This window comes from Cryptomeria japonica, chromosome 5, assembly GCF_030272615.1.
Source record: "Cryptomeria japonica chromosome 5, Sugi_1.0, whole genome shotgun sequence".
NCBI classification, from domain to species: Eukaryota; Viridiplantae; Streptophyta; class Pinopsida; order Cupressales; family Cupressaceae; genus Cryptomeria; species Cryptomeria japonica.
In genome coordinates, this window is record NC_081409.1 from 36,118,915 (window position 1) to 36,140,585 (window position 21,671).

The 21,671-nt window shown below is 37.7% G+C and overlaps 1 protein-coding gene across 4 annotated transcripts in view; it reads left to right on the forward strand.

Moving 5' to 3' along the window:
• Positions 1 to 21,671, forward strand: part of LOC131057368 (carboxyl-terminal-processing peptidase 2, chloroplastic) — a 103,904-nt gene that overhangs the window by 39,333 nt on the left and 42,900 nt on the right. The window lies entirely within an intron of this gene.

Genomic DNA, 21,671 nt, shown 5'->3' on the forward strand with positions numbered 1-21,671 from the left:
TCATTCACTCCATCCAAGCTTGGTTTGTTCCTGCAAGGCAAAATAGGGGATTTTGAGATTTTCGCCCTGGACCCTCTGGAAGGGTCAGGAGCGATTTTCCTTATCTGACCTAGAATTATCAAATTTTGAAACAAACATCTAATCACCAGTGGTCTCAAAGGCCTTTTCCACCTTGGCCTAGTTTTGCCTTAGCACAAACTTGAAAGGAACATGTTGGTTTTAGGATTTTCGCCCTGGACCCTCTGGAAGGGTCAGGAGCGATTTTTCTATTTTAGGGCAATTTCTTCATCCTTTCATCTTCGAATCATTTCCAAGGCATCGAACATCACGCCTCACTCCCATCCAAGTCATGAATAGCAAAATCTTGTCCTAGATTTGCAAGAAAAAGGGAGAATTTGGAAATTTCGCCTTGGACCCTTTGGAAGGGTCAGGAGCGAATTTCCCTCTTGGCTTCAAAATTTTTATTCTTAGCAATCCAATTCTACTTCAAGGCAATTCAAAAGTCCTCTCAAACCCATGTCTAAGCTTGGTCTAGTCCAATCTTTGGAAGAAAAAATAGGTTTTAGGAAGGGTCAGGAGCGAAAATCATATTCTAGGCTTGATTGCTTCTTCTTGACAATTTCAATTATCTTCAAAATGCAAAACACTCTTCCTCACACCCATCCAAGCCATAAAAACCAAAAAAATGTTTTGACCTTGCAAAGAAAATAGGTGCTTTTAGGAATTTCGCTCTAGACCCTTTGGAAGGGTCAGGAGCGAAATTCTCAATCTTGACCAAAATCCTTCATTTTTCACCTTGAAATCTCTTTGCCAAGTGAGATTTCATCTTTCATTGTTCTAGGAATAGAATTTCATGTCCAAGAAAGGCTAAAAAATGTGTTTATAAGGAATTTCGCTCTGGACCTTTTGGAAGGGTCAGGAGCGAAATTGCCTTTCCTGGCCAGAATCCTTCATTTCATGACTTCTAAACATGCCTAAGGGTTTGAGTATGCTCATTCTTCCTTTCATGATGCCTTAGACTCCTCAATTTGACCAAACAAGGCAAGAAATATCCCTCATAGAGATTTTCGCTCTGGACCCTTTTGAAGGGTCAGGAGCGAAAATTAGGTTTTAAGCAAAATCCTTCATTCTTCAAAGTTGAAACTTCTTCAGGAGGTAAAAACAAGCTATTCTTCTTCCATTCATGTCAAAAACTTGACCTTCTTCATTGTAAAATAAGAGCCTTTTGGGAATTTTGCCCTGGACCCTTTGGAAGGGTCAGGAGCGAAATTTTCATTTTTGCTCAAAATCCTTCATTTTCAATGCTTTCAAACCTTTCAAAGGCAATAAGAATGTCCCTGCTTCCTTCCAAGGTACCCTGCAAGTTAAAGATTAGCCAAACTTAAGATGAAATGTGCTTTGGGAAGATTTTCGCTCTGGACCCTTTGGAAGGGTCAGGAGCGAAAATCTCATTCTTGGCTAAATTGCTCATTTTTCAAGTTTCAAACCACTTCACAAGGCAAAATTAGATCATCATCCACATTAGGAACAAGGTTTCTAGTCCACTCAAGGCAACAAACAAGGTTCATGATGAATTTCGCTCTGGACCCTTTGGAAGGGTCAGGGGCGAAATTCCTAATCTTGACCAAGATCCTGACTTCATTTTCACATTTCTTCATTCAAACATGCGTTTTTTCCTTCATTCAAGCCTGGGAATGCATTAGTTCTAGGTTTTGGTCAAAGTAGAATGTCCTATGGAGAATTTCGCTTTGGACCCTCTGGAAGGGTCAGGAGCGAAATTTGACCTTTTGAACTCTTCGTCAGGATCATTTTATGGAATTTAAGTATAAGTGACATTTCCATATATCTTTCTTCTTTTCTTATACTTTAAGTTATATTCCATATATACTCTCAGGATGTTTGAGAGTGGTTTCAGACCTCCAGGAGTTATATTGCAAAATCTAGTTTTTGGAGGATTCTTCAGTTTTCCAGACTTAGTCAAATTTCAGGATCAGGACATTCCAGACTTAGCTAAATTTTAGGATCAGGACATTCTAGACTTAGCCAAATTTCAGGGCATTTGAAGATCAGGATGACATTTCAGACTCCATCACTCACCAACTCGACCTAGCTCGGACCTTCAAGAATGATACTCGCTCACCAAGCAAGACACAATTAACAACAAGAGCAAAACCAGGCCCTAAGGAAGACTCTCAAGGAAACCCTAATTCTGGGACCCTGCGGACTCACCTTGGCTCAAGTAGAGCCTGCCATTCAATTATCCCCTCGACAACACTCATCCTCCAAAGGCTAACAGACAAAACCCTAAAAGACCTAGAAAGCAAATCCTAGAAAGCAAAAAAAAGCAGGGGTCCCCATTTGCAATGGGGCGATGTGTGAATACGTCACAACAGGTTACCGCATAGAGGAGTTGTTGGGAGAGGACCCGGAGAAATAAGAGTTTGTGATTCTTATGTTCAATTGCACCATCCGCCAAGGAGTGACTACAAGCTAGTCAATGACACCTTCACGATGTATATCACCTCGACATTGCAAGGGAGGATTCACAATCGACTGTCTCTGGACGCACAAGAACTCGTGAAGAAGCATGGTGCTTGGTTCATTTAGTTTCCAAAATTCACATACATCAGAGTTCATGGATGTCCTTCACCTCCCTACATGTTGCCGAGATATCCTACAGACAGGATAATACTACTTGAGGTGACTAGACAGTTGGCAGCTTATGCAAAGGCATCAAGACACAAGCATGGAAATGGAATTCCCGTACCTATCCTACTAGGGAACTTAGTTGAAGTATGTCCTAATACTCAAGCCGCGGAGGATGTAGAGAAAGAATTATCTCTATATTCATTCACATCCTTTGCCTCAAGGGAGAATTTCGATCCTCATGGTCATATAGAAGAGACAGTCGGGAAGAAGTACAAACATGAGTTTCAAGTGGAGGACTTTTGGATGAATGTCTAGGATGATGTAGAGGTCAAAAGAAAGATGCATTCCAGATTACCCTTGGATCTCATCAGGAAATGCAAAATTTACAAAGTAGCTGATCAAGCCCAGGATAGTGGTAGATACCTACAATCATCCTATGAGAAGGAAGATAAAGAAGTGAAGGTAGATTGGAATGAGCCCGAGGTTTTAGACCTAAGAGCTTTGATGGCTCCCGTTTTATCTTGCACTCGCAGATGGGTGGACGTACAACATCAAAAGTTGAAGGAGCAGAATGTATCCATGACATTCACCTTGGAAACAAGACCAGAAGAAGGAGAGGCAAGTGTGAGTGAGAATACTTCTCATTCCAAAGGTTCAAAGAGGAAAGAAGGACCTGAGAAGAGAGAACCTTCCAAGAAGAAGCAAAAAGTGAATCCTGATCGTCCACCAAGCACATCTTCTAGGCATGAAAAGGAAGCAAGTCAAGGAGAAGATCAGAGGCAGATAGTGTATGAAATTGATGAGTCTATGGAATCCATGGTACAAAATGATAAACAAGGAAAAGGACAGACACCTTAGCATTCATCGAATCAATCTTCCCAGGTTGGTGCTAATGAGCAACAAGAAGAAAAGAATGATGATGAAGCAACATCTCCTTTCAGGGAAGATAGACCTCTGCCTAAAGAAATACAAGTGAGGGAAAGGAAATCTATCATTCTAGATTGGCTAAAAGAGAGGTTGACAAGGGTAGTTGTGGTCGAAGAGGAAGAACAAGTATTTGACTTAGAAAGCGTCATAGGAAATTTTCATGAAGAAATAGAAAAGAAGAAGGCCACAAAGATGTCAAAGGTAATTAGAGATGAGACAGGATCCAGAAAAGTGCAGATAGCTACACCAGTGGTGGACAAGTTTGAAGATGAGATTCTAGCAGAAGAATACAATCTGGAAACATTTGATCTTGGTCCACTTACCACTGTGCAAGCCATGGAAGAAGCAACTGATTCACTGAAAGCACTTAATGACAAACTCAAAGAAGAAATGGAAAAGAATAAGAAACTAGAAAAGGAGGTCAGTGCTTGGAGGAATTATTTTAGCCATCTTAATCAACCTTTGAGATGACAGGATCCAACAATATCTCCTTTGCATGCACTTCCTCTTGAATCAATAAATGAGGCGGAAAGGGTAAAGAGCTTGGTCCAACTTATGAGTTCTTGGATTGATGAATCTTACAAGGTAACTATGGAATTTGCAACAAAGGGTGATGAAGACGGTCCACCGTGCTATCCAAGTTCTTGAGATCATCCATAATCTATTGGTAACTGTGGATGCATTTGCTCACACTAGAGATGTTGTCATCCTGGTCTTTCAAGTGATAAGAAGGACTCCAAGACAGATTCTAGCGCAAGAGAAGATAATGAATGGAGAAGCCCATAGCCTTCTGCAGTGGTCAACTTTGCTCCAGATAAAGGAAGTTCTTTTCGAAGATATCAGTTCCAGATGTTGCCGAGTTGAGGAAACCATCCACCCTATTCAAGACAAGGTGTTTGAGGTATTATGTACGATCCTTGGCAGAAGAATTGAGATCGAAACGGATGTAGACATCCAAGAATTGGAAGACAAGATCAAGATCATCTTTTGCAAAGAGGAGAACACAGTCACCGAAGAGCAACGAAATCAGATGCATGCTACTAGGTTCCTGATTGAGAAAACAAAAGAGGTGTAGCTTGGATGGGAGACAACTCTTCTCACTACCTTTGATCAAGTTCTTCACTTGGAGGAACGGATGAAGAATCTTCCTAAGATTCCCATTGTTGAGATTGAGGCGGTCACATTCTAGATGAAAAGTTGTTATGAGATGATGTGGCAACTTAATTCCTATTGGTCTATGTCTCCTTGTTATTTGTGCCAATTCCTATTGGCTATGGATTGATAATGTTTATCTAAATGGGGACTTTTTTGTAACAAACCCTAATTAGTGTTTAGGTGTCAGAATCTCAGCCATCGATCTTCTTTTGATCCAGGCCGTTCATTGTATTTGAGAGTGCTCTATAAGCCCTCACTCATTTCATTTTAAGGAGTTAGAAAAAAGTTAGAGAGTTAGAGAAATAAGTTTAATATCAGCAGCAGAGAAATAAGGTGTGAAGAGAGAAATTTGAACAATTGTTGTTTTATTTGGCTATGAGATCAATAAAATATTGAAGTTATGGTGTTTTATTGCAATCCTTGTGGCTATTTGCATGGTTATTTATCTTCTTGAATCACTCTTAGTAAAGATAGCATTTAAGTTTTAAGTTTGAAGGACGAATGTTGTGCTTGATCCTTAATAAGACTCACATTCCAAACCACTAGCTTTTTACTGATTGTAAGAATGCCCTGTGTGGTCAACTAGAAACATCGAGATTGTTTAAGAGTTCAATCATTGTTGGAGGTATTGATATGTATCTTACTGATAGTATCTATCCCCTTTAGTGATTTGAAAATCATTGAATCCCCTTAGAAGATCGCACCAATTCCAGTGGAGTTGTAACCTCTTGGCAATACTGAAATTGGTAGAGTCCCGTCAAGACCAATCATCACTGAGTCATTCTTAGGATTAATTTAGTCTCACCTCTTTGAAACCTTTATCTTTTGATCTTTTTTTGAAACCAATTAGCGTTAGGAAAATCTTGTTCCCTCATTTGAAAAGTAGTCACATGAACAAGCTTTCTCTGAAAGTACGTAAGGCCCCTTGAAAAACAGTAAACACAACGACCACTGGTGCTTATCCACGAGTAGAGAACCTACATAAAAGAACCTTGAAGTTTCCCCGATTGATCCTTCTTTGCGATATCTTCAGCATTCGGTAACTTTACTCAAGAGAGGATAAGATACCTCTGGGTATTTTATTCTGTGTTTGGTCGTGTATAAAATACACATCAACAAAACCCTTCATCACAAACAATACTTACAATCTTCTCTGCTTCAGTTCTTTTGGAGTATGCAAACTCCAACCAAGCATCAGTCACAAACATCTGCTTAAGATGGGGAATGGCACCAAGAATGCTCTGCAAAGTGAGGAAGTGGCTAGCAAATTGTGTCACTCGAGGTCGCACAAGGTCCTTGCCATTTGTGTGTTTTCTTATCAAAGTAAGGACCCAAGTATGGCTGTAGATGAATTTGGTGACACTTTTTGCATCTTCAACCACCTTTTTCACACATCCAATCTTCCCAATGTCCTCTAACAACAAGTCCAGGCAATGTGTAGCACAAGGATTCTATGTAATTGTAGGATGCCTCTCCATAAGCATTCTACCTGCAGATACATATGCATCTGCATTGTCCGTGATAATTTGGACAACATTCTCAACTCCAACTTCCTGAATCACCCCATCCAATAGATTACACCAAATCTCTGCATTTTTAATTTCATTCGAGGCATCTAAAGACTTTAGGAATACCATTGAACCATTTGAAGCCACCAAGAAGTTGAGAAGAGTCCTATTCTTTCCATTTGTCCATCCATCCGCTAAAATGTTGTATCCTTTTCTCCTCCAAATTTTTTTTTGATCATCAACCACAACTTGTGTATTTCTTACAGCTTCCTCTAGAATGGCCCATTGAAGTCATGACCTGTTGGGGCCTTAAACCCCTTACCTGCAACTGTAAATGCATTAACCAAACCTTCCCAATACACATTGTTTGCCCCATTGAAAGGTATATTATTGTAAAACCAAAAGTTTGCTGCTACTATCCTTGCTTGTTCATGCTTCTCTCTATTCCATCCTGTACCTTCAAGTGAAGATTGTGCTCCTGGAACATTGCATGGAACAAAAAAATTAGGGTCTGTTCTAACAAGAGTGCCACTAGCCTCACCCTCATTGTCACCAAAAGATGAAAGTGACTGACGTAAATTTGGGTTTCCACGACCACGAGTGTGACCAAGGGGACCTGAAGAGGACAATGTGGGATTCATTGCAGCTGCCATGACTTCTTTTGTTTTTTGCCTTACTTCCTTTTGCATATCATGCTCAACAAGAAGGGCCTTCATCTCTCTAATAATCTCTGGAGTTGATTTGGGGCATATCTCCACACCATATCCAGGTATTTGTGCAAGGTGGTATTTTAATCTATTGATTCTACCACTCATCCATTTTGTACATTCGGTGCAAGTGACCTCCCCCTTTTTGTTTCCTAGTATCCCATACTTCCATGCTTTGTCTTTTTGTCTTCCTGGCCTTGGGGTTGCCCTTGGAGTTGAACTTGCCATTGCTGGTTTAACATGAAAAAATAAAAAAATCAGCAGGGTTTTGTGGAAAATCAACAAAAAAAATGATAATGAATCATTTGGAAAAATAGCATTCGAAAACAAGAAAAAAATATAAGGAAATAAGTTAGGAAGGGAAATCAAATTTTTTTTGGCAGCATATCCCCTTGTTTTCCAAGATTTTTTTGATTTTCAAAACATGGAAATGTAGAAAAAAGAGAGGAAAAATCTTTACTTAGAGCTCTTTTTGCTGTTTTAATCTTGTTTCCTCTCCTTCCTCAAACTCTACAAACCTGTTTTTGGCAAGCAACAATGCCAAATGATTGAAAAAAGAAAAAAAAGAGCCTCTTTAACCCGTGGCTGGGCGTGCTAACTGGGCGACGTGAGTCTGCCTAAAAAACTCACGAGTCCAAGAAAAAAACTCGCACAAGTCAATTAAAAAAACTCGCGAGTTTTTCATTTGGACTTGCCAAGACTCGGTTCGCGAGTCCTTGGCGAGTCGACTTGGCCTGCTAATGGACTCGCGAGTCCGTGGCAAGTCCGGCGAGTCTTAAAACCATACTTGCAAAACTCGGCGAGCAATTCAAAAACTCGCGAGTAATCGCGATCCATAATGCCGCGCGAGTTAATCGCGGAAATACTCGGGGCGATTTTTTTATATACTCGCCGCGATTTTTTTGGCAAATACTTGCCGTTAATGGCCAAAACCCGCCCGAAACGCGGCACAAAATGCGAGAAAAACGCGACTTAAGTCGCAGGCAAAAAAAAAAACCGAAGTCTTTATTCCATTTCGCGGCTCGCGCGACTCCGGAAGGCAAAAAACGCCACGCGATTTGCAATAGGGTTTGCATTTGCACGCGCGACCAGGTTTTTACTTGTTTATTCGTGATCTTTTTGTATTGTTTTATTTCGAATACACAGTCATTTTGACTGTGTAATACACAGTCATTTGAAATGACTATGTATTACACAGTCAAAATGACTGTGTATTGTTTGCATTTGCACGCACGACCAGGTATCTTTTTGTATTGTTTTATTTCGAATGACTAAGACTGTGTAATACACAGTCATTTGAAAATGACTGTGTATTACAGTCTTAGTCATTTCAAATGACTGTGTATTACACAGTCACAGTCATTTCAAATGACTGTGTAATACACAATCATTAGTAATTACAGTCATTTCAAATGACTGTGTATTACACAGTCATCAGTCATTTGAAATGACTGTGTAATACACAGTCATTTGAAAATGACTGTGTATTACATAGTCACAGTCATTTCAAATGACTGTGTAATACACAGTCATTTCAAAATGACTGTGTATTACACAGTCACAGTCATTTCAAATGACTGTGTAATACACAGTCATTTCAAATTTTCAAATGACTGTGTATTACACAGTCATCATTACACAATCACAGTCATTTCAATTTTCAAATGACTGTGTAATACACAGTCATTTCAAATTTTCAAATGACTGTGTATTACACAGTCATCATTACACAGTCACAGTCATTTCAAATGACTGTGTATTACACAGTCACAGTCATTTCAATTTTCAAATGACTGTGTAATACACAGTCATTTCAAATTTTCAAATGACTGTGTATTACACAGTCATCATTACACAGTCACAGTCATTTCAAATGACTGTGTATTACACAGTCATCATTACACAGTCACAGTCATTTCAAATGACTGTGTAATACACATTCATTTTCAAATGACTGTGTATTACACAGTCATTAGTCATTTGAAATGACTGTGTAATACACAGTCATTACAGTCATTTCAAATGAGAAATGACTGTGTATTACACAGTCATTTTCAAATGACTGTGTAATACACAGTCATTACAGTCATTTCAAAATTTCAAATGACTGATGACTGTGTAATACACGGTCATTTGAAATTTTGAAATGACTGTGTAATACATAGTCATTTTCAAATGACTGATGACTGTGTAATACATTAATCATTAATGTACATTGTAATTAATGACTGTGTATTACACAGTCAATTGTGAAATACTCATAGTCATTTGAAATGACTGTCAACTGTGTAATGTCAATGTGTATTAAAGTATTTCATTTAAATTTAAATTTGAAGTTAAAAACTTAAAAAAATACACAACCAATTAAAAATTTTAATTTTAGAGAGTCATCTATTAATAGATGACTGTAAATAAAATACAGTTATACAGTCATTGTAGTTTTTGGATGTTTGTGATTTTTTTTGGTAACAATGTTATTTATCTCTAAATGTTGCCTCTCTTTTGCTAGGTTCTTTTCCACATCTTTTTGAAAGAAAATGGATTCAGCTTCTACAGTTAAAGTTGGTGGCAAAAAGAGAGACCCTTGTTGGAAACATGGGAGACCAGGTCCAAAACGAGGAGATGTTTTTTGCAACCATTGCAAAAAAATTGTAAAAGGTGGCATTAATAGGTTCAAATATCACCTTGCAAAAATTCAATGCCGAGATACCACAAGCTGTACGGAATGTACTGAAGAGGCTACGAGATATGCAATAGCAACGCTTGAAGCATATGATCAAAGGAAGGCAACAAAAAAGAGAACAGCAGAGGCAATGGCAGCCCCAAGGGCAGATTTGAGTTCCATGGGGTCACATACAGATGTGGGGACATCTGGTTCTTCCCTTGGGCCACGGATACGAGCAAAGGGAACTTTGGACAGCAACATGGAAAACTTCTTTATTCCACGTAACACTCCTGGTGCACAACCTGGATTGCTTGGCACTGCATGGAATAAAGAGGCTCACCAACAAGCCAAGGTGGCATGTGCTAGATTTTTTATCTACAACGATGTTCCGTTCAATGCTATTTCTAGTCCATCTTGGGACCAATTGGTCACCGCGTTGACTGTGGCAGGTAAGGGGTTCAAATCCCCAAGCCGTTACGAGGTAAGTGGACCGTTATTGCAGGATGAGGTCCAAAACACTCATGCATTAGTGGAAGAGCAAAGGACTATTTGGGAAAAGAATGGCTGCACCATTCTTTCCGATGGATGGACAGATGGTAGGAATAGGACACTCATCAACTTTCTAGTTGCTTCAGGAGGACAGTTAGTATTTTTAAAATCAATTGATGCCTCCAATGAAGTGAAGAATGCGGAGACCTTGTGCAACATGTTGGATGAAGTGGTGATGGATGTGGGAGTGCAGAATGTCATCCAAGTTGTGACTGATAATGCAGCTGCATATGTGGCAGCCGGCAAACTTCTAATGGCTAGACATCCGACATTATTTTGGAGCCCTTGTGCTGCCCATTGTCTTGACTTGCTCCTTGAGGACATAGGGAAACTAAGGTGGGTAAAGAAAGTGGTTGAAGATGGAAGGAATATCACCAAATACATCTACAATCACACATGGGTCTTGAATCTTATGAGAGAGCACACTGAAGGTAAGGATCTTGTGCGGTCGGGGGTCACACGCTTTGCTACCAATTTCCACACCTTGCAGAGCATACTTGCTACATTGCCCAACCTGAAGCGGATGTTCGTGAGTGAAAGATGGTTGGGGAGTCCTTATGCTACAAAGCCTGAAGCAGAGAAGGTTGTGATTGCCATTTTTGATACTAATTTTGCCAAGATAGTGGAGGAGATCATCAATGTAAGTTTTGAAACTTTAATTGATGATTTATTATTTAATTTTCTAATATTTCAATCTGCTGATTTTGTTAGATTTTTTATATCTAGGTGTCGGAACCGTTGGTGAGGGTGCTACGAATGGTGGATGGGGATCATAACTCCATGGGGTATCTATATGAGGCCATGGATAAGGCCAAAGAGGCGATTCAACACTTGTATGGGTCAAACAAGACCAAGTATGAACCCATATGGCGCATAATTGATCGGAGGTGGAACCATCAACTCCACCAACATATTCATGCTGCTGCCTACTTCTTGAATCCCAAGTTTTTTTACTCTCCGAGTTTCAGAGCAGATGCAGAGGTTAGAATTGGCCTTGACACATGCATTCGGAGATTAGTTGATGATGAGATCCTTCGAGACCTGATACTTGATGAGTTGCAGAGTTATAAGAAGGCCTTAGGGGAATTGTTTTCTTCACCTGATTGCAAACGTAGGAGAGCCACCTTACGACCAGGTAAAAAAAAACATATGTTTAATTTTTACCATTTATTTCTCTCTTTAAGATTATTGAAATCTTTACAAGTTATAAATCACATTTTGTATCCTTGCAGATTTGTGGTGGGAAGATTATGGTGCCACAACGCCTAATCTTCAAAAGCTTGCCATCCGCATATTATCACAGCCTTGTAGTGCTTCTGGTTGTGAGCGCAACTGGAGTGTTTTTGAGAACATCCACACAAAAAAGCGCAATAGGTTGACTCAACAACGCTTGAATGATCTTGTCTATGTGCGGTACAACATTCGATTACATGAGAAGAAGGTGCTAGGGCAAGATTCACATGAAGCACTTGACTTGGATGACATTGATCCATATGCAGCAGAATGGGTTGCTTCTCCTGATGATGTTGATAATGATTTGGATCCATTCCTTACTAATGAGCAGCTGAGTGAGTTGGAGAGGGCAGGAGAGGAATGGGATGCGGAAGTGGCAGCACGTGAGGAGGAGCAGGAGGTTGATCATGCAGCAGAGGCACCTGTTAGTGTTGAGGATGTTGCCACTACTTCAGCAACACCCACCCAGCGGCCACAATCTGTTTTGAGCTTTAGTCGTAGACGCAATTTATGATTTCTTATTTTCATTGATACCAAACTTTGAACTTGATATGTAATCAGAATTTCAGAGGTTCTTGTTTTGTGGTCTATGACTCTATAACTCTATGAGACTGTCACTATGATACGTTGATATGTATTGAACTCTTATACATATGTTGCACTTGGTTTTTGGTTTATGCTATGATACTTGCATTTGTTGCTATGTATTACCAAAAAAATTTGATTTATATATCATGGAAATCATATATGTTATACAAATTTGGTGTAAATGTGTGCTTTTGAATTATATATAAAAAAAAAATGTATTTTCAAATGTTCGATAAAGTTGCCGAGTTTTGGCGAGTTTTTTGCCGAGTCCCGAGTTTTTAAAATTTTTTGGCCTTGCCGAGTTATTGCAAAATCCGAGTTTTTCAAGCTTGCTTAAAACTATGGATGGAACCACAAAAATGTGTCTGCAGCAGATAAAACAAAAACTACATGTCTTATTTCTATACTCTTTGTTGCTGCATAAATACTTTTGACTTGTGAGTGATTTATATACAACTTTCATAATTTGTGCACATGCCTTCCATCTGCACTCAAGTGGTGTGATTTAAAAGGATTTCACCTAAAGAGTGGGAGAATAGTGAGTATTAATTGTGTGGGTTTCTGAGGCCAGACAGGCCCAAATGTGTGATGTTGTCAGTTAATGAAACGTGAAAGGACAGCTTCACATCAGTCTTTTGTGCAAGATTTTTTATCAAAGAGTGTGAGTTTCTGAGGTCAGCTAGGTCCAAATCAGTGATGTTGTCAGTTATATGAAATGTTAAAGGACAGCTTCACATCAGTCTTTTGTGCAAGATTTTTTATCAAAGAGTGTTTAAAACTGTGGTCTAGGCTATCACGCTTGTTTTCATTAAAATATAATACAAAAAGATTTACATTTCCAGCTTTTTTGGATTGTAGAAAAATTCCTAACTTCCAGTGGTTGATGGGCTTATAAGTAAAATGCACCCAAATTACAGAAGCATTACACTATATCTAGGCTATACAATCTATTATCTAATTACTTTACCAGAGCTATCTATAATTAGGGAAATCATCCACTCCATTCCCCTCTCCTCATTAAGATCCATTGTTTGCATCAAGAAGTCCATTGCTCTTTTAGCCTTTCACCTCCTCGGTTACATCAATGGGTTGTTAGTTTTAATAAATGGCTTGCAATATATGATTCTGGAATCAGCGGTCTTCAGTTCCTCATTTCTTATCAGTAGTCCGTGGCCTAGAGCAGCAATTTGGAGCATCTCATTGAGACCACCAAGCAAATATTTCTTCATCATCAAATTAGCCATCTAGCCCATTGCCCCATTGCTTAGGTCTAGCAATATGCTTATGAACATGTACAAGACATTTGAATTCACCTTATACCTATGGTTTGTGACCAGAAATTTCTCCCCTAATAGACATTAAGTGGCATACAACAGAAGGCTTGAACAAGCTTAAACATTTTTTTGAGTTGCAATTCAGGAGTGATATCAAGAGAACCCATTTGATGGTTATAACTGGTGAAATGAACATGTATCCATATTGTTGTCGCTGCTGGCAGTGGATAGTTGTGTGTTTTATAACCAATTTGTTTCTAGAATTCTCCTCTTACTCCTTTCCTTCTCATGGTCACGAGGGTTAATATTCAAATGGCTTTTAACCTTTGCTTACTGTCTTATGTGTGCTAGGAGGTTTCTCTCCATCTTAGATGTTTTTAAATTTGCCAATTAATCATTATATTATTCTCCTTAATCACCTATGACATTTCCTCATGAGGATTGGAATCAGTTTTACCCCTAATATGAATAATAGAATGTGATTCTTTCATAGCATTATCATTTGTGCTAACTTTCTGGTCCTTGGCCATATTGATGGCAGGATTTGCTGAGTATCAGTTGCTTATTGGCTTATCTGTAAGCATGCTGAACAATGTTGAGAGAAATGATACACAACTAACCCTATAATATATATTGTTGATTCTCCAATTTTTCAATTTTCATTTGTGGATCAAGTAAGATTCGATTTCGACATTCTTTAAGCGAAATTGGTGATATGTTTGGAGACCCAACACTAGCATCTATGCCTCTGCCTCATTATTTGTTTCTTTTTTGAGTTTCTATGAGGTCACAACCATTAAATTCCCATTTGAGTCTCTAATGATACCATCAACCCCTTGTAGTCCAGGATTTCCCATAGATGCTCCATCAAAGTTTAGTTTGGCCCAACCACTTGGGCGTGGTTGCCATTTTTGTGTCTTTTCTTATCTTTGGAATTTACTTGGCCAACCCCATAAATGGGGGATTATAATATATCATAACTAAATATGTTTTTAACATTTATTTATTTTTATATTAATATTATATTATTTGATATAATATAATATAGTTAAATATTAAATTATTTCTTTGACAATATATTTTTGTCAAAGGGGTTGAGCTCCAATGGCAAGGTCATAGGATTCTCACAATGGAGATCTAGGTTTGAATACCTTAGAGCGTCATCTTAGTGACCTAGTGCATCATGAAATGGTATCCCCACATGCTGGTTATTAGTGGATATTGTTTGAAATTGTTAGTCCTTATTGGATAGAGTTAAGAGTGGGTAGGAGGTCCCCCATTGGTGGCCTCCAGTGGTTCGGACTGGCCTAAACTTAATTTGTGTTTTGGGCTGGCCTTAAAGTTGCTGGTTTAGGTTACTTAAGTATTAAGTAACCCAAACCTACCAATAGACCTGTAACCCAAAGCAGCAACTTAAGTTCATTTTATGAATGCTATGTGGATATATAAACTTAATTTGTGCTTTGGGCTTTTATATGTGTGTGCATGTGTATATATGTGTATACTAAGTCATCGCATTTGACGAATATCTGCCTTCAGGTTCGAAATTCGCTGAACCTCAAAAACGTGTTTGAAATTCGGAAAAATTCGGATCACATTCGTACAGAAAAAAATAGATGACGTGCTTTCAAAAAATAATATTTTAATCTCGTGCTTTTTAGGGTTTCCTCATAATTTTTTTAATAAATAGCGCACCAAACTTTATAGGAACGCACATCAGTTGATCGATTTGTTTTACAATCGATTTGCATTTTAAGGTTGATTTGCTGGTCCGCAGAAGCTCTACTCGCCATTGAAGGTCTCATTGGTCTGCGACTCTGTGGAAGCTTTGTTCGCCATTGCATCTCCAAAGCAAAAGCCGTCACTGAAGCCATCTCCGAAGCTCTGTTCGCCATTGGTCGAAGCTCTGTCTGCCATTGGCCAAAGCTCTGTCCGCTCATCACTGAAGCTCTGCCCACCTCTACTGCCACTTTGTCCTCCCGACTTGCCCAGCTAGACTTGCGTTTTGCAGCTTTTGCCTGTAATTTTATTTATTTATTTTTTTAAGTTTTATTAAACCATAATATATTGCTATTCAATTTAATATTATTATTATATTGTTTAGTTTTTAGTTTTTTATTTAATACACAAAATAAAAAATAATATTGTTTAATATTATATTAATAGTTTTTTATTATATTGTTTAGCTTTTTAGTTTTTATTTGTTTTGTAAAAGTTAAAATAAAAAAATTAATATATTTTTATTTTATTTTAAGAAAATTGTAGTATAGTAATTTTATTTTGTTTTTAAAGTTTAGTATCCAAAAATTAAAATTAGTATTTTTTTGTTTTTTATTAAAACATGAATATATTAATAAATGTTTAATTAAAATTGGGTTGGGGGCCTAGCTTGATTGGCAAGAGCTTCCAATGGTCAAGCACGAGGTCACGAGGTCTAGTGTCCCCCCAACCCACGTGGTATCGGAGGACCTGTTGCACCACCATCATCGGTCACGTTAAAAAGTTTACTCGACGCATTGCAGTTTATAGGGGGGTGCTATACTCGATTCCTGCAATTTAAAAAAACTAAAAAATGTTTTATTAAAATTTAGTATTTTTATTTTGAAAGTTTGAAATTAAATTAGTATTTATTTTGTTTTTTCATTTATTAATAAAAATTCATTAAATTTTTGTTTTTATGTTTATTAAAAAAGAATGTATTATTTAATTTGTTTTTTAGAGTTAAAAATATAAATTTCATATATTTCATTTTTCATGTTTTTTAAATAAAATGTAGTTAATGATTTAGATATTAAATATTATTTTTTATTGACTCATGCAGATCATAATTTAATGGCTCCAAAAAAATCAGTTTCCGAAGTATGGAAATATGTGACCCGCAATGGTACTGATCTTTATTGTATCAAGTGTAAGAAACCTTTTACTGGAAGTTTAACAAGGCCAAGGGACCACTTGCTTGGTGTTGTTGGGGGTCCAGGGGGAGGTGTTAAAGCATGTCCAAATGTGATGGAAGAAATAAGAGCTGTTTTAGAGAGAGAACAATCCTCTTCAATTGTAGGAATGATGAAGAAGACACAAAAAAAGGAAAGAATTGAAGAGGATGTGTTAAAATTCACTTCTATTATGTCTTATTCCAATTTTTCCAAGGCCATAGGTGCATCAAAAGAAAGTAGAACACTGTACAACTTTTGGAAACTAGTAGAAATTCAACTGGTGGATGATGCATTAGCTGATTTGTTTTATTCAAGTGCTATTCCATTCAATGTGGCAAGAAATCCTCATTTTCCTAATGCAATCCAGAAAGTTGCAGAGTTTGCCAAAGGGTACAGAGGCTTTCAGGACACCTCTTTTAGAGAGGTCAAAAGATAGAGTGACATCAAAATTAGCTCAGGTCAAAGCCTCTTGGAAGATAACAGGTTGAACTATATTGAGTGATGGATGGTCAGATATATGTCAAAGGCCATTGATTAATGTTTTAGTAGCTTGCCTTGAAGGTGTTGTGTTTTTTAAAGTGATTGACACCATGAACCATAAGAAAACTTCATGGTATATTTTTCAAATATTAGAGGGAGCCATTCTTGAAGTAGGGGCAGAAAATGTGGTTCAGGTGGTCACTGAAAATGCAGCAAATTGTGTGGGAGCTGGGAGCCTGATTGTAGAGAAGTATCCACAAATATATTGGAGCCCATCTGCAGCCCATTGTCTAGATTTCTTGCTTCATGACTTGGCCAAATTCCCATGGATACATGAAGCAATTCATCCTGGGAGAGCAGTTGCAAATTTTATTAGAAATCATTGTCTCGCATTGAGTCTGTACAGGCAACATGCAACTAGGGAGTTGTTGAGGCCTTGTGACACAAGGTTTGCTACATTTTATATCACTTTGAAAAGAGTTGGTGAAGAGAAAGCATCTTTGAGATTAGTATTTTGTTCCAATGAGTGGGGAAGTTCAGCGCTTTCTAAAAGTTCTAAGGGAAAGAACATAGAGCAAATCATTTTAAACAATAGCTTTTGGGAAAGTGGAGCAAAGGTTTTGAATATATGTGAGCCAACTGTTGATGTTCTTCACATGGGGGATGGTGGCACTCTTGGCCTTGGCATGCTTTATGAAAGCATGGACCGTTGTAAGGAATCTATTTGGAAAACACTCAATAATGTAGATGCAGAGTACATGTAGATATGGGAGACAGTTGATTCCAGATGGAAATTGATGCACACAACTTTACATGCAACAACTTGCTATTTGGAGCCTAAGTTATTTCATATTGATAGACAAAGTGATTTTGAAATTATGTTAGGGCTTTACGAAGCCATTAGCAGGTTTGAACGAGATTGAACAACTTCAACTCTAATCAGAGACCAATCTGGAAATACAAGAGAGGAGAAAGGGTTTTTGGAATACAAGCAGCCCAAGATGATATGTTGTGAGCTGAGGTTTTTGCCTATAGATGGTGGATGAGCTATGGAGCACAAACTCTTGAACTACAACGCTTTGCCATTTGAATTTTGAGTTAGGGAGCAAGTTCATCAGCTTGTGAGAGAAATTGGAGTTGCTTTGACCACATCCATTCCAAAAAGAGGAACAAGTTGATGTCCGAAAAGTTGGGAGATATTGTCTACATTCGCTGCAATCTAAAATTGTTCATGAACAGATCAGCAAATGACTCCAATCCTCACAACAACAAATTTTAGAAGACATAGCAGCTGGAGTTGTAGATGAGCCTGACTTTTTGGATGATGAATTGGGTAGTGATACTAATGATGATGCTACAACAGCTCAGCCATGTGCTCTTGATGACTTGGAACTTTTTTGAAGTTCTATAATCTTTCCGTTTGATTGTACCTTTTTGACTAAAAGACATCTTTGCACTATTGAATTCTTGCAGCCTTTTTGAAGTTCTAAAGTCTCGACTTTTGATTGTATCTTTTTGACAAGAAAACATCTCAGCAATCGTGATTTCACATGTTTCTTATGGTTTATATTTTATAAACGTGACATATTTTTATAATTATTTCAATTCTATTTTGCAATCATAAACTATTTGGTAATTTATTGGATATATTACTTATATTTGAAAAAAATAAAAAATTATATAAGGCAAATTTAATTTCGAATTTTTTTGCCCTTGCCAGACTTAACCCGAATCTTATGGTTGCCGAACTCGAATTCTAATTCAAATGTGGTGACTTAGTATGTAACACACACACATATATATTAATTTATATTTTTTTTCATCGACATAGCCAACCCAAATTTTTTTGGCTGTACCTACAGACTCAAACCTGAATCAGTGCCTTAGCTAATATTATATATGGGGAGAAGGATTTGGGTTTTTTTCCGTCTCCACATTCTTTTCTGATTGAGGATCCACTCACTATTGTGAAGGATATTGAACTAGTTCTCCTTGCATTTTCTGTTGCAAATGAGAGAACTGTTGCTGCATATCTAATTTTTTTTGAAGTTTTTCTTTTGGAATCCTTTTTCTTTGGTTGAACTGCTTTATCAACCGAAACACAAAAATCCTTTCAGTTGGCTACTTTTGCAGCAGAAATATTCCATGATGAACCTCTCAAAATATTTTTACATTCAATTATCTGCTGAGATGTCTCTTCTTTCTCTGGTGCTATTTTCTGTTCAATTTTTGGGCATTGTCAAATTTATTGCAGAAAAAATCTTTCTTGGGAATAAATCAATGAACCAAAAGATAAAGATTTTTTCAATTCATTGGAAAAGAATTAAAAATCAGTGAGCAGTTTTTTCAAAACTTGCAGCAGAATGAAAAACAGAAATTGCTTGATTAGATTGATAAAATCACAAAACTCGTTATTTATTAATGATTTTATCTCAACTTTTTCAGACAAAGAGTGTTATCTGAGTTTTTCCAAAAATTCGAGTTTTTTTGTTGACAAAAGTGGCAGACCCCACAAGCAGTGATTTATCACGACTTCTGCTATGATGGTTGAACTAGATGTCTGTATTTATACTAGCTTCTGTATTGGAAGAGCAATCTAGAGAGTAAGGAGGAACTATTATAAAATTTGTTTTCTTCTAATGTCTCCACCAGGAATTGAAAAGCCTTTGACCAACCTATGAATAGAATGTTAGTAGACTAGATAACCTTGATTATCATAGAAACAAGGCCTAAAGGCAAAGAATTGATGAACGATAGATAATTGTGTATAATGTCCCCCTCCTAAGAGTAGATGGTTCCTAGCCAGGTTAGCCTATCATCAAGATTCTCATAGGCTAATATAGTGGATAGGGAGCCCATTTAAGGGGTCGGGTAACCTTTGGGTAGGTTTGCGAGGAATTTCAGGGGCTTAGAACCAATTTCCTATTTTTTAGGAGACTAGCAGTTCACCTGATGACCACCTGGAGCTTGTGGAGCCTTGCAGGGGGCTTTGTGAGCCTTTTCAAATGTTTCATGATAGTTTCCTATTTTTTAGGGGGAGATTTGGAGTTGGCTTGCAAATCATAGACATCACCTAGGGACCAGGTGCATCATTAGTTCTTAGTTGAGATGGCCCGGTGATGGTTTCAAAATAAGGAATAATATTTACTTTAATGTTTTTAATTGAATAAAATAAAGGACTTATTATTAAGTACTTTATAATATTAATAAATTAAGAGCCTCCCTGTCCAATGGCATGCCTCCCTAGTAAAGCCAAGTTGTTTTTAAAAGGGGGAAAGGGAAAATAATATGTAATAAACGCCCTTGAAGAAGTTCACCTAAGGAGGAGAAAGGAGATGGAATAATAAATCAAGAATATTCAAATAAAGTTTAAGATGCCACCCTCAAAGGTTCGATTAGGGCTTGGAGGAAATTAAGCAACATTAGAGGCTTCATTTTCACAAGAGAAGACTTGGTTTTCAGAGCTTGACATTGAGGGCAGAAATTTGCAGGTTGTAGGGACGAAAACCCCTCCAATTCAGAGGGCCTACAAGAGTGAAAGACCTCCCAAGGGTCTGATTAATTGTTTCACACAGATAGAACAGCAGGAAGGAGTTATTTTCAGGTTGCTTCAGCATTATTGGCAGAATTTGATTGTTGTTCTCAGGCTAGGGGGCAGATCTGGGCTGTTTGACATTATACATCAGCAAATTTATAGTTCCTTCAGCTTGCTGTACCTTCCTTGATGTTTTGGCAGCAAACCCAAATCGTAGCATGAGTTTTTTGGGCTTTCTAGCAGCAGATCAGGCCTGGGGTAGGTCTAATAATTCACATCAGACCCTGAGGAAACTTTCTTTGTGTGAAAATCAGACTTAATTGGGCTGTCCCAGCATATGATAATCAAATCAGACCTGGACCTGATTTTAATTGGTATGTAACTGTTAATCTGATCCAAAAATATTCCACAGATTTGTCCATTGTTGCATGGATTAGTAGTATTGTTGTTTTCAGCATTCGTTTACTGTTGTATTTCATTTTCATTGCAAAATCAAGCAAAAAACTCAAAAAAATGAGAAATTTGTGAAACCACAAAAAAATAAGAAATTTCACACAAACACCAAAAAAAAAAGAAGAGAAAATCAGAAAACAAAGCAAAAAATCTGAAGTTGCAGAAAATTCAGAAAGGGGGTGGCTCATTACACTGTGTAACAATGGATGAGCGAGATTTTGTATGCTTTAAATTGATCTTATGTTATCATAATTACTTTTGTAAACTGTGACTCATGTGGATGCATCAATTCTGCAGTCTTTCTGCCATCCCCATGCCCCTCCAAATTTGATTTTTGTTTTATTAATCTACAATCTGATAAGGAGGATGAAAGCACTTGTGATGGGGGTTCCTTTCCTTTGATGGATGAATTAGATGATCTGAGTCTTGATTTCTTTGACTACAAAGATGTTGTCATTCCCATTTAGAAATGTTCCATTGCTCAATCTACTAGCTGCATCTCAAAACCAAATATTGGCTTATCTGGAAAGAAGAAAGGTCGAAAATCAGGGGCTCAGAGATTTTGGACTGAAGGCAGGGAGGCTTTTGAGGAGGTTTCTCAGTGGACCATGGTTGCCCTTCTAACCAGAAGCAGAAGGAAGGGCCTAGCAAAAAAGACTTAATGGTCGAGCCTAGCTCTAAGAAGGTCTAACTGTGGACAGTTCCTGATTTTTTGCGTTATCTTTGGATATCTCATTGAATTTCTTTTAGTTGTCTCTTGATGGTTTCTCAAGGCTTTTTCTCCTCTCTGAGTTTTCATTCTTTAGTCATTGTGCTTCCCCTCTGTGTTGTTGAAGCAATTCTCTCTATTTTAAATTTGTTCTTTTATTGGGAGTGGGTCCATACCCCACAACTTCTCTATCAAAAAACAAAAGCTGTAAACTGTGATCAGGAAATTTATTACAAGATTGATTGGCTTGGACAATTACCCAGCTAGTCCACAATTTTATGAATAATTTATGATAAAGGCATCGGC